At 45.7% G+C, this 16,051-nt stretch overlaps 1 long non-coding RNA gene across 1 annotated transcript; it reads right to left on the bottom strand.

Moving 5' to 3' along the window:
- Positions 1 to 7,553: 7,553 nt before the first annotated feature.
- LOC129556611 (uncharacterized) lies at positions 7,554 to 14,169 on the bottom strand. Its single transcript, XR_008686039.2, has 7 exons — positions 14,052 to 14,169; positions 13,684 to 13,752; positions 13,432 to 13,591; positions 13,256 to 13,353; positions 10,964 to 11,072; positions 9,807 to 10,007; positions 7,554 to 8,843 (listed from the first exon to the last, which is right to left on the bottom strand). It is a non-coding gene; the product is annotated as an uncharacterized LOC129556611 (long non-coding RNA).
- Between the last annotated feature and the right edge of the window lie 1,882 nt (positions 14,170 to 16,051).

Genomic DNA, 16,051 nt, shown 5'->3' with positions numbered 1-16,051 from the left:
TGGAATTTATTCTTCCAAATAAAGTCAAAACTACTTACTTCAAATAAAGCCTCAGACATTTGTTACTTCTAATTTGAATTTCAATAGATACATGTGCTAATTCTTTTTGGAGAATTTTTATGTTTGTGTTTGGCCTGTCTATCTGAATACATACTGCATTTTTCCTTTATTCAGATCTTGGCTATTCAGGAAGACATTATACAGGTTTTGCTATTATGATGAATGGAGCCCCATATTTCTATTTTAAGTGCTTATTACTGTAAAGAGAAAAGCTATTATATATATAAACTCTCTTACTAATACCAAAACTCTCTTCTTAATATGTTAGGGGGTGGGGGGGGGGTGGTCTTTGTTCCACTTTCCTTTTGTGTCTAAAACTTACCAAACTCTCCTACTGATTCAAATAGTTTTTAAGAAATTGTCTCTTGGTTTCTCAGCAGTGAGCTTGCTACACCAGCCTCCCTTGAGAAGTGGACAGTGGAGGGGAGTCAGGAGGTGATGCTAGCTGGTGATTAATATGATGGGAGTGTCCATGACTGAGAGTTGGGGCCTGGGTTCCTGAGGTTCCTGTTGAGTTTCCAGCCGTCCTCCTGGCTGGTAGCTTGATTCACCAGCCTTCTGGAGAGTCTCTGAGCTTCCCCGTGTCATTCAGCTCATTTGAAAATTTCCAGTCCATCACAGACTGGTACTTTCGGAAAACATAATACATGTGAATTACTAGAAAAATCAGTATAAAAATGAAACAGCAAATGCCCTCCAAACATACAAAATATAAGTGTGGATTTTTCTTATCAATTCAACAACATAAAAAGATTCTGTCTAATTGCTAGGAAAGTTTCTACTGATTGCTCTCAATCTCTTGTCACGGGCTGGTAACAGCTCACAGACAGCTACAGACCCGCAGACCACACTTTCAGTTGCTCTGCCTTAATCAGTTCCCTTGGGGCAACTAAGCTTCAGAATTAACAAGAGGTGAATACTCAATACTGATGCTGTAAGCCAAGGCGGGTAGTTAACAGGAGCGTGTTCAACAGTCCTTCCATTTTTAACAGGAGATGAGTGGGCATGAAGGATAGAAAAATGAGGATACTGGGGCCTTTATAGGAAGAGTGCAGGTTCACAGGCGGGGGAGCTGCTGTCAGCTGTGGTTTACAGAAAACACCAGCAATCTGCATTTCTCACCCACTTCCCTCTCTCCGTGGAGCACAGGGGAGATGGTCAAATCCCACTCGGGTGGTGAGCACGCCTGGCCAGGTGCCAGAAGACATCAGAGAACAGACCCGGATTCCTGCTCTCCGCGTTCCTGAGGGGAAGGTCACAGAGCAAGCACAGTACAAAGACATCCTGATGGGCCCATCAGGTGTGCTGAATGATGTCAAATTGTGCCCTTACACCTGGTTAAGAGTTCCATAGTTTATCACTCCAAACCCCTCAAATAAATAGCTTTTAAAAAGTAATTTATAAAATATGTTTGAAGCTGATCGCATGTGTGCGTGCTAAGTTGCCTCAGTCATGTCTGACTCTTCGTGACCCCGTGGACTGTAGTCCACCAGGCTCCTCTGTCCATGGGATTCTCCAGACAAGAAAACGGGTGGGTTACCATGCCCTCCTCCAGGGGATCTTCACGACCCAGGGATCGAACCTGGGTCTCCTGCACTGTAGGCATATTCTTTACCATTTGAGCCACCAGGGAAGCCCTTGAAACTGATTAGTGCTACCGAAAGGAACAGGCACAGCAGGGTATGGGGTATGCAGGGAAAGTGCCCCTGGAAGTGTCAGGGAAAGCCTCCGTGCTGGAAACCCAGCAAGACCAGTGACAGAAGGAATTTGAGAGACTTTTCTGCTATTTAGGCCTCAAATATGCCAATGAGAATTTCCTAGACCCTTGAAAACAACTTCGGGAAATGGAAAAAAAAAAAGTAATTTACGGTTATTTTGTTAGTTCATCTAATATTTATTTTTTAAAGTCATAAAAAAAGAACTCTTGGGCTTTGAAATCATGTCTTATAATTCTGTTTTAAAAATTAGTTAGAATTCAGGGACTTCCCTGGTGGTCCAGTGGCTAAGACTGTTCTGTCAATGCAGGGGGCTCAGGTTCAACTCCTAGTCAGAGAACTAGATCCTACATGCCGCAACTAAGACTGGTGCTGTCAAATTAAAAAATAAAATAAAAAATTTTAAATTAGTAAAATTTAACAATTGCTTTCAAAATCCTTTTACCACTTAGTTAATTAAATTTCCTTAAATGTGTATGGTATTTGCTCAGTCATGTCTGATTGTTTGTGACCCCATGGACTATATAACCTGCCAGGCTCCTCTTTTCTTGGAATTCTCCAGGCATGTATAAATATTAATATTTAAACATGCATAAATATTAATATTTAAACATGCATAAATATTAATAATTCTGGGCTTTTTCTTAGTACCAGTCTACTTAGTAGACTACCAGAACTCTCCTTAAGGTTAGGTAATTTTTATAAATATAAGTTAAACTTACAAGTCTGGTTACTCAAATTCTCTTAGGCATTTCAATATTGTTTACTAGCTTTATTCTCTTCCATTTTTCAGCTTAGAAATCTTAAAATTTAAAGCAATCACTCAATTACATATCAAACTGGAATCACAGGCTAACCTATTAGCTGCTCCAATATAAGAACTTCTCATATACGTGACGTAAATAATATTAGAAATACCAAGTATATATGCTGCAGAGGAGGATCAGATTTTCCTCTGTCCTTCTTGGTTCTTTGACTTGACTAATAATCAAATTAACATCAGACAGATTAACAAGACAAAAACAAATTTAAATATATACATACAGGAGCCCTATGGGTTCCCCGGTGGCTCAGTGGTAAAAGAATCCATCTGCCAATGCAAGAAACACAAGTTCGATCTCTGGGTCAGGAAGAAACCCTGGAGAAGGGAATGGCAACCCACTCCAGTATTCTTGCCAAGGAAATCCCAGGGACAGAGAAGCCTGGCGGGCTACAGCCTATGGAGTCTCAAAGAGTCAGACACGACTTAGCAACCAAACACCCACAGGAGCCATAGACAGAGATGAGGGCAAGTCAGGCAGCAGAGGCTTATATGCCATCCTGACCTAAGAGATAGGATGGTGCTACTGTATCTGCTCTGGGCCACCAACCTCTGGACTTCATATCTGGGAGACGAAACATCTAAACTGTTAAACCCAGAGTTGTCCCATTTCTGTTACGTGCGGTAAAATCCAATCCTAAATGATGTGACACTATTTTATTGTCTGGCTACATTATTATTTATTGGACTAGTTTTCTTTAGATGAAAAACACTGTGATTTAAAAAAAGAAAAATTGGGGGAGTTCCTTGGCAGTCCAGTGGTTAGGACTCCGAGCTCTCATTGCCAATGGTCTGTGTTCAGTTCCTGGATGGGGGGCTAAGATCCCACAAGCTGCTTGGCAGGTTCAAACAGATAAATAAAATAAGGACTTCACTGGGGGACACGAGTTCAATCCCTGATCCAGGAAGATTCCACATGCCACGGAGCAACCAAGCCCGTGTACTAAGGCCCTCTGTGAGCCCTGGAACCTATGCCCCGGAACAAGAGAAGCCACTGCAATGAGAAGCCCACACATCACAAGGAGAGGGTGGCTCCCACTCGCCACAACTAGAGAAAAGCCCAAGCAGCGACGAAGACCCAGGGTAGCCAAAAAGAGATAAACAAACAAAAAAAAAGACAACTGTAGTTTTCCATGCATGAGAGTATATTTATAGAATAAATTCCTGGAACTAGAATCACTGGGTCAAAGAGTACATACCTTCTTAACTTTGATCAACATTGCTGATATATCTTGCTATATCTCCATCAAGTTGTACCAATTCTTGGACAATTCTCAATGTGCTGGGGAGAAGTCATCCATTATTATGTCTTTAGGGTATGCATAATCAAAAGCTGAACTCCATTTTAGAATTTTTCTTGGTGAAATAGTTGGCTTTTCTCCTCTGGAAGGAGAAAGGCTTCAGTGGACCCTGTAACTGGCCACAAGGTACTGTACAATTCGCTTACTAATTGAGAGAGATTCATCAAAGAAATGCTGATGATTCTGGGCTGAAGATCTTTTCCTCGAATTGACCTTAGGACTCACATCAGATGTAAATCACAGTCTATTTCAGAAAAGGCCCTCATCTCTCCTCTTCTGACATGATAGGGTAGCCACAGATGTGATCAAACACATATAATTTGAGCATCCCTTGGGTGTCAAGCACCAAGGTTGGTGCTGAAAGAACGCTGTAGTAGGTTGACTTGACTCCCTCATAAAGTATGCTCAAGTCCTTATATAAGTACAACATGGATGCAGTTCCTCCATGCACTCCCTGGTACTTGTGAACGGGACCTGATTTGGAAAGGGAACCTTTGCAGGTATAAGTGAGTTCAGTTGTTGGCCCTGGGTGTAAGTGTTGGCCCGAGTGTGGACCCTGGCCCTGTGTACAGGTGTCTGGTTGCCCTCAGCACAAACCACGTCTGGGTGCTTTCTCTGCCAGGACACGCCCAGCTGGAGACACACCAGAGGTATGAGCAATGGGGAAAGTTGCAGACTTTATCTTGGATATTCGGGCCTTCCTGCTCTGTTCTGTCTCCCTTCGGACACTCAGCATCCAGGCTCACTCCAGCCTTCTCCCCATTGGATGCAGTCCTGTGCAGCCAGGAGGCAGGGCCATGCTGGGTATCAGATGAGAGAGCCTGGGGACGAATCTGGATCGATCTTCGTCTCAGCTCTACCATGTCATTCACTGCGAACTCTGGGTAATTTACTTAACCTCTCTTGTCTTGGTTACCTCCTCTATAGAGTGCAGAGAATATTCATTTTCATAGCTATCTGGAACTTATGGAAGCTTCACTGCAGAGAAGGAACTGAGCATTCAGAGTCTGAAACTGCAGGCTGGTGGATACGTGGCTGGGATAACCTCATTAATTCTGCTGTGTGGGAAGTCTCAGAGTTGTTTGTAAAAGATTCCCTCTTACAGCATCTTAAAGGCATCCCCTGGCACCTGGCAACAGCTGTCTGACTGCACTTCCTCTCATCCCTTAAGTTGGACCAGCACTGGAAGCCACACTCAGGCTTATTGTTAACAGTAACAGCAAACGTTGTTTCCATTTATTGAGCACCAAGTTGGCTGGGAGCTGTGCTAAGCACATTCATGAATGCTTTGTCTTCTTCCATCCTCACAACAAACCAGTAAGTTAGCTACTGTTATTACCTTCATTACAGCCGAGGAAATGGAGGGCAAGGGAGCTGGACTAGTTCAAGGTTAATTAAGGTCACTGAGCTGGTTAGCTAACCAGTGTTTGGCTCATGGCAAGCCCAGGCTTGGGATCACTGCCATACTGCTTTTCAGTCATTCCACTGCTTGGGTTGCTGAAATTTTGGAAACATTTTTGGACCTGTGACGCCTCTCTGAGATACTCACTCTGGCTGACCCTTCACGCTCCTTCCCTGCATGGTGTACTTGGGGGACAGCCTCTGCTTTGGCCGCTGCTGATCACCTAGGTCAGGTCCTGACTTGCCCTTGTCCTGGTGTTTATTCTTTCAGCTGGACCTTTCCTTCTTAGCTGCCTGAGTCCAGCCTCCAAGACTCTTGCACCTGTGCTCAACATCTGTCCATTTGCTCTCTTCCTGGCCTTCCTCTCTACACTCCAGATCAGCCCAAACCACTCCCAACACTGTTTCATCTCCAAGGTCCCCGATCATGACATCACCACTCCCCTCAGACCAGAATCTCTTTCCCAGCACAGAACCTGAAGATGTGCTCTTTGGATGAAGTAAGGTCTCTGCTCCCAGAAGACCGGACCACGGAGACAGAATGGGGACGTGGTACCCAGGTCCAGTGTTCATCCCTACGTTTGTCTTTTGTTGAATTCAGAGAGTACATCTTACAGTAGAGAATGGGGACCCCAGTGCTTGATTACAAATACATAAGAAAACTATCTCGGAGCAGATCAATCCCATATTTGTTAGCACACCCATCACTTTAATTATCACATGTAATAAAATAGTGCGATAAAAATTTGTCCTTGAGTAAAACTGCATATGAGTCTTGTTAGATTAATTTTTTCTCTATGTACAGCCCTAATCACTACCTTATGCAGCCGCTTGTTTTCTGGATAGATATTGATTAACTATATTTATTCATGCAGAACTAAAACCAACCAGGTAATGTTGTTCTGAACTAACACATCTGTATTCTGCTGGGGAACTTTCCAGAGAGAATTCATGACCCTGAGAGTGAGTCAGAGGGAAGAGGATTTCTCCTTCTTGACAACCAGAATGGATGTGCAGAAGTGAAAGTAGAACAGGAAGGGCTCTCCCCCTCCCCACCCCTCCCCACCCCTCCCCCTTCTACACCCATCCCCCTCCCCTCCACCCATTCCCCCCACCCATGCCCCTCCCCCACCCCTCCCATGACCCTCCCTCCCTCCACCTCACAAGCAAAACACAGAGGGGGATATATTTTCTGTGTGATTCTGGTCTACACTTCAACTATTATGGGAAGAAATCCTTTTTGAGTCTATATTATGACTGATACTAGTCAGTTGAATTACTTAATTTCATTGGTTAGTGAAAATTTTCCCTGAAGAAACAATAAAAGCCACATGACTCGATATTTTATTCTTGGATGAGGAACCAGCCTTCGGACACAGTCTCTGATGAGCACAGGTGGAAGCCACTTCATCACAAAGTCATCCCTGAAGAGCTTGCCTTCTGATTACTTGTTCAGTCACTCAATTGTGTCCGACTCTTTGTGACCCCAGGAACTATAACACGTCAGACTTCCCTGTCCTTCATCACCTCCCGGAGCTTGCTCAAACTCATGTCCATTGAGTCAGTGATGCCATCCAACCATCTCGTCCTCTGTTGTCACGTTCTCCTCCCGCCTTCAATCTTTCCCAGCATCAGGGTCTTTTCTAATGAATCAGCTCTTCCCATTAGGTGGCCAAAGTATTGGAGCTTCAGCTTCAGCATCAGTCTTTTCAATGCATATTCAGGGAAGATTTCCTTTAGGATTGACTGATTTGATCTCCTTGCAGTCCAAGGGACTCTCAAGAGTCTTCTCCAGCTCCACAGTTTGAAAGCATCAGTTCTTCGGTGTTCAACTTTCTTTATGGTCCAACTCTCATATCCGTATATGACTGCTGCTCTCTGATTAGGGGATGTTGAGTAGGGTACATCCCTGGAAGGGAATTCCCTGGAACATTGCTCCTTAGCGATGTCCTAAAGAATAGGCACCCTGAAAAGTACGGGAGAGGGAAAAAAGGCAGAGAACCTAAGAAGGTTCGGTCAGATCTCTTCTTCTTCAGTCTAATTGTTTTCTGAAAGGCATGCAGCCCACATTCAGGTCTGTTCATTTAGCCCACACTGCAGGTATTGATAATAAGTAATACACTGATCCCTTAATCCTCCTTTATCCCTGGTCCCGGCCCTTGGACGAAATAAGAGATTACAGAGATGTGAGAGAACTTAGCTTGACTGCACACCATCCTCAAATATCTGTTTATTATTTTCCAGCTCTGGTTACATTTCTAAACTAGATGGGAGGCAGATGGCTTCCTGAAAGTAAAAATAGATTTTATCCCCTGAAGTTTCGCAGCCCGTTTGAGGGGAAGTAGCTGAATCCAGGGTTTGAAGGAGCCTCTCTAGAGACGCACATGTGGCTTTATGTTGCATACTGCGGTGAGACGGATGATCAGAAATCTGTGACAGTGACTGCCGGGAAAGCACAGATGCCCCAGAGACTGCACTCGGGGCAGGTCCGTGGTGGACCTCCAGAGGAAGAACCTGATTGTGAGAAAGCACAAGAGGGCAGGACCCAGAAAATCTGTGGTCTGGTTTCCAGTGTGGCAATGGTAGTGATGGCCTTTGTCAATTTGCCTTATTTCTCTGAGCCTCTGTGTCCAGAGTTGTAAAATGATCTGTCATTGGCTGTTTCGTCACTAAGTCTTGTGCAAATCTTTGTAAACCCATGGGCTGTAGTCCACCCGTGGGATTTTCCAGGCAAGAATACTGGAGCGAGTTGCCATTTCCTTCTTCAGGGGATCTTCCCGACCCAGAGATTGAACCTGTGTCTCCTGCATTGGCAGGGGATTCTTTACCATTCATTCTTCCACCAGGGAAGCCCACAGTGAGCTGAAGCAAAGGGTAAATGAATTAATGTGTATTAGTGATTGATTGCGGAGAAGGCAATGGCAAGCCACTCCAGTACTATTGCCTAGAAAATCCCATGGATGGAGGAGCCTGGTAGGCTGCAGTCCATGGGGTTGCTAAGGGTTGGACACGACTGAGCGACTTCACTTTCCCTTTTCACTTTCACACATTGGAGAAGGAAATGGCAACCCACTCCAGTGTTCTTGCCTGGAGAATCCCAGGGATGGGGGAGCCTGGTAGGCTTCTGTCTATGGGGTCACACAGAGTCGGACACGACTGAAGTGACTTAGCAGCAGCAGCAGCAGCAGTGATTGATTGCCGCTGTGTAACAAATTACCCCCAAAACTTACTAACCTACAGCAATAACATGTGTTATGTCACAGTTCTGAGGATCTGCTCAGCTGGGTTCTCTAACTCAGGTCTCATAAGAGTACAATCCAGGTCAGCCGGGCTGTAGTCATCTCAAGTCTTCTTGGTAGAAGAAGGAGTCAGAAGTGAGCAAGCTGTTGGCAGACTTCGGTTCCCTGTGGGCTGTGGGTTGGAGGCCTCAGGTCCTCACACCCTGCTGGGTGGCGGCCTCTCTCAGTTCCTTGCCATGTGGGTCTGTCTGTAGAGCATCTCACAACTCAGGAGCTTGCTTCATCAGAGCAAGTCAGGGAGCAGAATCTGAGAATGAAGGAAGTCAGTTGCTTACAGTTTAATCTTGGAAGGAACATCCCATCACATCTGCTGTATTCTATTTCTTAAAATTCAGACACTAGATCTTCCTCACCCCAAAAAATTAAGAGATAATATAATAGATTATATTTTAAAAACTCCAGGACTTCCCTGGTGGTCCAGTGATTATGATTCCATGCTTCCAATGCAGGGGGCACAGGTACAAACTACGGGCTGGTAAGTTCCACATGCTCCGTGGTTTGGCAAAAAAAAAAAAAAAACAACTAAACCTCCAGTCAATTTTCTAACATCTAATTCAGCTCAACCAACACCCACAGGTTGCATACTTATGAATGCTTTAAATCATCACCTCTTGGTCCCTAACCAACTAATAAGATTGCTGACAGTCACTTGTGTGCCGTGATACATGTGGTTTGCATGCCATGTCACAAGCATGACCTTTAAGGTGAGTCATGGCAATTAAAGAAGGCAATTATCAGTCAATTAACCATTTGTAGATAAAAACACAGATAACATTTACAGTTCACTTTTACTTTTCCAGTAAAACACACAAAGCAGTTTCCTGAAATGAACTGCTTTTCGTTAAGTGAAGAATTTTAAGGCTGGAGGGGTGGAGAAACGTCACATGGCAGAGCACTTTGCTGTTGCCTGGAAAGCCTTTCAAGACACTGACGCATGCTTCCAACACTCTACCAACTGTGTCTGGACTGCAACTCGAGATTCTACCGTGCATCATCTTATCAAAGATGTCACGCTGAGCTGGTGGGATGGAAGTATACATTTTTCCTATATAGGCATCAGCTGAAGAAAATATTGTTTTGAGAGATGTGCATACTCTTCCAAGTTAGGGAATTAAAAACCAGAGGGATCCTATGGTTGGAGTGTGAACTTAGAATGTCATGAGCAGGAGATGGGGAGATAGGTAATGGAGAAAAATAAAGCAGTGTGTACTTCGTCGTTCGGTCATGTCCAACTCTTTGAGGTCCCATGGACTGTAGCCTGCCAGGCTCCTCTGTCCAGGAGGATTGTCCAGGTAAGAATACTGGAGTGGGTTGCCATGCCCTCCTCCAGGGCACTTGCCCAACCCAGGGATCGAACCTAGGTCTCCTGCATTGCAGGTGGATTCTTTACTGCCTGAGCCACCAGGGAAACCTGAAAATAAAGCAAAGGAGGAGTAAATTGCTGTTTGAAAGAGTGGGTCAGCGAAGAGTGGGGTATTGGAGTCCAAGAGAAGGAGGGACAAGCTATATGTTTCAGGGGCAGAGCACGGGGGCAGAGGGACCCCTGGTTTGAAGCCCTGAGGTGGAGGGTATCACTGGCAACCTCCACCCTTTGCAACAATCACCTCACACCCTTTGGAATCCAGCAGTGCCCGTGGCATCCCTGTGCAAACCTGCACTTAGACATGAAGTGAAGGTGGGTGTGATTCATAGGGCACCTCAGGGCCGCAGGTACCACATTCTGTGCTTTGTACACACAAAGGGCTCCTTCCATCAGCTCAGCAATTTTATGTGGTCATTATTATTTTTTGATTGGGGTATAGTTGCTTTGCAATGATGCATTAGTTTCTGCTATACAATGAAGTGAGTCCGCTATGCTTAGACATCTGTCCCCTCCCTCCTAGACCTCCCTCCCTGCATCACACCCTTTGAGGTGACCACTGAAGTCATTATTTTTATCCCCATTTTACAGATGAGAAAGCAGAGGCTCAGGGGTAAATAACCTACCCAGCGTCACAAAGTTAATGCGTTTACTGAGTGGGATTCAAACCCTGGACTTTCTGATATCAGAGCCAACATTCTTCATGCTGTTCTGTCTAGACTGATGTTTCACCAGAGTGCGCCGGACTGTTTTATGGGATTAGACAAAGTCAGGGCTAGGGCTACGGTTAGTGGTCAGGTGTTTTCTACCTGGCAGGTCCATGTCAAATCCCCTGGGGGCAGAGAAGAAGCTTCTTTGGTAGGAAGGGTCTTTGGGGTTCAGGAAAAGGGGGTGAGTAGTGGGATGGCAGCTGAACATGGAGGTGGGAATGTTTCCTGCCATTTGGGAGCCCAGGGCCAGACCACCCTTCTAAACTCCCCTCTGGGTGCCATACCCCCTGTACTCACTGGATTTAGCTTGGCAATGATTTAAATTAATGGTGCAAAGATTCGCTAAATGAATCCAGCCACGAACACTCAGATATCTCAGTAAAGATCCAGTGCTTGGGAGTTGGTGCTGAAAAGAAAAAAAGCCATTTTACAAGAAATGGCTCCATTAACGAGGCAAAAGAAAATGGGAAAGAAGAGCGGGCCGTACAGCCTTCCTTCCCCACCCCCCTTTCACAATGACAGGCTGAGTCCAAACCGGCGTGAAGATAAAGTCACAGCTAGTTGTTTTTTTTTTCCCTAACGCTGAAGTATAGGGAAATCTTTCATCTTCACCAGTCCTGGGGGGTGGAGGGATGCAATTTTGCTAAATAGAATACCCCTACCAAGCACATTTTATTAGCTCTACTCTCTGATGGTGCTTTCAATTTTTAAAACAGTGGCTTTAAAAAGCCTCTGGGGGATGCACAGCAATCTCAGTTAATCCCATAATAATAAAACCCAGCAGCTAAAATGCTGCTGTAACAATAATGACCAACGAACAGGGTTTAAGATGGATGGTGAGGAGGATTTCTTGACAAGGAGCATTACGGATTCACCTTGGACTCTCTCTCCTTCCTTAGCAAGCAGAACGGGGCTCATCTTTCTTGTCGGGCTTTGCTGAGCTTGCCTAGAGGCAGATGAGGTAACCTCTCAGCAGTCTTTCCCATCCTGTGAGTCTGAAGACATCCCTGGTGACCTAGCCCAGTGAGAACTATCTTTTCCATTCTGGGCTGAGTGTGTGAAACCTCAGCAGAGTCCATCCGATAAATATGCACTGAAGAAAGCCAAAGTGTCACTCACTTAGTTGCCTCCGACTCTTTGCGACCCCATGGACTGTAGCCCACCAGGCTCCTCTGTCCATGGGATTTCCCAGGCAAAAATACTGGAGTGGGTAGCCATTCCCTTCTCCAGGGGATCTTCCTGACCCAGGGATCAAACCTGGGTCTCTTGCATTGCAGGTAGATTCTTTACCATCTGAGCCACCAGAGAAGCCTTAAGAATGCTGGAGTCTGAAGACATCCCTAGTGACCTAGCCCAGTGGGAACTGTCTTTCCCATTCCGGGCTGAGTGTGCGAAAATCCAACAGAGTTCATCCAAAGAATATGCCCTGGGCAGCCTCTATGTGCAAATCCCTGTGAAGATTTAGAGCAGAAAAGGCTGAAAATGGGGGTAGGGACTCCAACTTCAAAGAACTGACATCTAATGGGAGACAGAGGGTGTTAATGGGAACCTAAGGTCAAGAAACTCCAATACTTTGGCCACCTCATGTGATGAGTTGACTCGCTGGAAAAGAGTCTGATGCTAGGAGGGATTGGGGGTAGGAGGAGACGGGGATGACAGAGAATGAGATGGCTGGATGGCATCACCGACTCGATGGACATGAGTTTGAGTGAACTCCGGGAGTTGGCGATGGACAGGGAGGCCTGGTGTGCTGTGGTTCATGGGGTCGCAAAGAGTGGGACACGACTGAGCGACTGAACTGAACTGAACTGAACTGAAGGTCAAGTGAAATAGGAAGGAAGTTAGAAGTTAGAGCAAAGGGAGGAGGGAATTTGGAAGAAGAAATAATTTAGGATGGCTCAGCAACGGATAAATGCTTCTGGAGAAGGCAGTAACTGGGATCACTTTTTAAAGAGGAGTGGGATTTTGGTAACTGGAAAAGGGGGAAAGGATCCAAGGTGGAAGAAAGAGCATTAGCAGAGACACAATCGTGTGACTGTGTGGGTTTGTCTGGGTTCTTTCTGGAATCAAAGTACAGCCCTGGGAGAGTAAAGAGTTGGAACTCACAGACTTGAAGGCCACACCCAAGAGTTTGCTCTTTATCCCACGGATGATGGTGAGGTTTTGAAAGGAGGGAATGAGCTAACCATGAGCTCACCTTTAGGAAAGTAACTCTGATGATGTAAAACCAAAAAGAAAAAAAAACTTTTAGGGGCATATAACATTTTGTCCACAAGGTCGAAGGTACCGTGGCTTTTCACCCAGACCAGAAAGAGAGTTCCAACATGGAAAACTTCTTGTCTTGGTCCCGAATGCTATACTGTCCTTCAGTCCTTTGATAAGTCTGGGAACAAGCCATTCACCGGCATTTTCCAAGAAGGTTCCATTCATAAGTGATCGCATGACAGCTCTGAAAACAGAGGTCTTCTAGACCCATCACTTGTGAGATGCCTCTCAGGGTTTGGCGTTGCCTCTGGTTTCCAGCTTTATATCTAGTGGCTTGAAAACAGGGTCAGCTGAAGCTAGCAACAGGGCAGAAAGAAGACTAACCTTCAGGGGTGATGAGGGGAGGGTGGGGTATGCTGTCCTGGACAGGAGAGATTGTTCCTCCATCATTTCATGAGCCATGTCTTTCTGTCTCATTGGTTCTGTAACACAGACTGAGTCCTATTTGTGAGGCCCTTGGAACCCATTTCATCCCTTTTGATTTCTTTTTTATAACTCACCTTGTCCTCTGCTTCCTTGATCATGACACACAGACAGCATCCTGCATCGTCATTGAATCCATGGTGCCCGCACTCATTCGGGGCGCTACGTGGGGGTGGCTGGCATTGAAGAGAGGAGATTCCTTCTCCCATCTGTGGCAGGCTGTGAGATATCTCTTCCCTTCAATGGACAAGGAAACAACGTAAAAATCCTCCTCTCAGCCCACCTCCCACTCATCCACCTCTTCATGGATTTAGTCAACAAAAACTGACCAAGCTTGTATTGTGCCACCTGCAGCAACAGATAGAGAGAGTGCAGGAGAACCAGGCATGCTCCCGGCCCTGGAGGAAGTGTAGTGTCAACAAATCATTGGTGGTGGCAGGGTACATGCCTGAGTCGGGGGAGGGACAGGAGCTGCGGTGGAGGGGCGGGGGTGGGGGGTGAGGGGGGCGGAGGGGTGGGGGGTGAGGGGGGCGGAGGGGTGGGGGGTGAGGGGGCGGGGGGGTGGGGGGTGAGGGGGCGGAGGGGTGGGGGGTGAGGGGGCGGAGGGATGGGGGGTGAGGGGGGTGGAGGGGTGGGGGGTGAGGGGGGCGGGGGGGTGGGAAGAGGGAGAGACACAGCCCAGGGAAGAGGCAGGGACCTGCTCTGTGAAGTGAGGGCAGGGAAGGAGGGCAGTTCCAGGCAGAATGAAGAGCAAAAACAAGTGTCCACGGGTGATGGAAAGTGGGTGAGAGTCTGAGGCCCTGAAAGAAAGCCAGGTGGGGGACGAGCAGGAACTGCAGAGGGTGACGTGGGGAGGAGACTGCAGAGGAAGACGGGTTCGTGTCACCGTGGACTCTGCTGTAGACGTCGGTGCCTGTACAGGGTGAGCTCCTCGACCTCTCCAGCTTCCGTTTCCACTCTGTATAATGAGATTAGGGCAATACACCTGGAAAGGCAGGTTTGATGTGACAATGACAGGTGAACTGCTTTGTAAACAATCAATTATTCATAACATTAGACAATCAATAAAGCATACGGAGTTTATTAACTCCAAGTTCTACAAGACAGGTCTCTCACTATATACCATTGGAAATCTCCCCAAACCCACCAAGCACACAGCCTGATGCTCCATAAATGTTGGGTAAACTGAGTTGAAAGACCTGTCGATGTCATTTGCCACAGACTGCAGGGGACAATGGGGGTGGGGGAGGGGAGATGGTCCATACAGAGCCCCGAGCCATGGTGTTGAGCTCTTGAGGGACTTAGGGATGTGGTCTTAGAAGCCATAATAGATCAAACCAGCGATGTTCTGACTTCATAGTGAACCTGAATTCAAATAAAATAAAGCTTCTAAACAGATTCATCCTAACCCAATTTATTTCACTTGGGTGCATTTTAAACTCAATTTGATGTATACAGCTCACTACATGGCAAGGAAACTGTTTGGAACTCTTATTGCCCGTGTAAGATTTTTAGTCCCACAGATAATATAAGAAAAAAATACCCCAAAGCTTCAGCATAGAATCTTCATAAATAGTGGAGATGGCTTATCTTTACACTGACCCAAAGGGAGCCCTTGTGAGCAATGCATAGGTAAATCATTAACAGTTTGTGTTTCTCTTTGTTTGTTTAAACGGCATGGAAGCTATATACACTCAAAAGTACTGGAAACCGGGGAGGTTTTACATCTTCCCCGATGGCTCAGAGGGTAAAGAACCCACCTGGAATGCAGGAGACAGAGCAGATGCAGGTTTGATCCCTGGGTTCGGGAACATTCCCTGGAGGAGGAAATGGCAACCCACTGCAGTATTCTTGCCTGGAGAAACCCATGGACAGAGGAGCCTGGCGGGCTACAGTTCCTGCAGCTGCAGAGAGTCAGATACGACTGAGCACACACATATAAAAGTTCTGTGTTCAAAAACTCAGGGAATGTTGTAGATGGTTATCGTCTGTGAAACCTGAGAATGAACACCATCTGATACTTACTGGCTGTGTGACCTGGGGCAAGTTACTCAGCTAGTCTGAGCCTTAGATAGTTTTAGTCTGATAATGTAGATGACCACTTAACCAAAGCCTGTAAAGGATTTAAAGAGTTAAAACAGTGCCTGGCGAACTGATCTAGATTGATCAGTAGGTTAAGAATGAGATAGATGCTATAACAGAAAAAGATCTTTCACATGATATGTGTTATTCAGAGAGATAATGAGATTATCTTCCTTAAGTATATCTATGATGGGATTGGTTCCTATTATAGATGTCCAGCTCAACAGAGATGAGATTCTTCTAGAGGAGACAACTTTATTATCTTTATTTAAAGGCTTTATTGACTATGCCAAAGACTTTGTGTGGATCACAACAAACTGGAAAATTCTTAAAGAGATGGGAATATCAGACCACCTTAACTGCCTCCTGAGAAATCTGTATGCAGGTCAAGAAGCAACAGTTAAAACCAGACATGGAACAACAGACCGGTTCCAAATCAGGAAAGGAGTATATCAAAGCTGTATATTGTCACCCTGCTTATTTAACTTATACGCAGAGTACATCATGAGAGATGCCTGGCAGGATGAAGCACAAGCTAGAATCAAGATTGCTGGGAGAAATATCAGTAACGTCAGATATGCAGATGACACCACCCTTATGGCAGAAAGTGAAGAA

This window comes from Moschus berezovskii, chromosome 13 (assembly GCF_049115385.1).
Source record: "Moschus berezovskii isolate FMDL1 chromosome 13, NW_MosBer_1.0, whole genome shotgun sequence".
Classification (NCBI taxonomy): Eukaryota; Metazoa; Chordata; class Mammalia; order Artiodactyla; family Moschidae; genus Moschus; species Moschus berezovskii.
The sequence above is the reverse complement of the archived record's forward strand: the minus strand, read 5'-3'. Positions and strand labels throughout refer to the sequence as shown.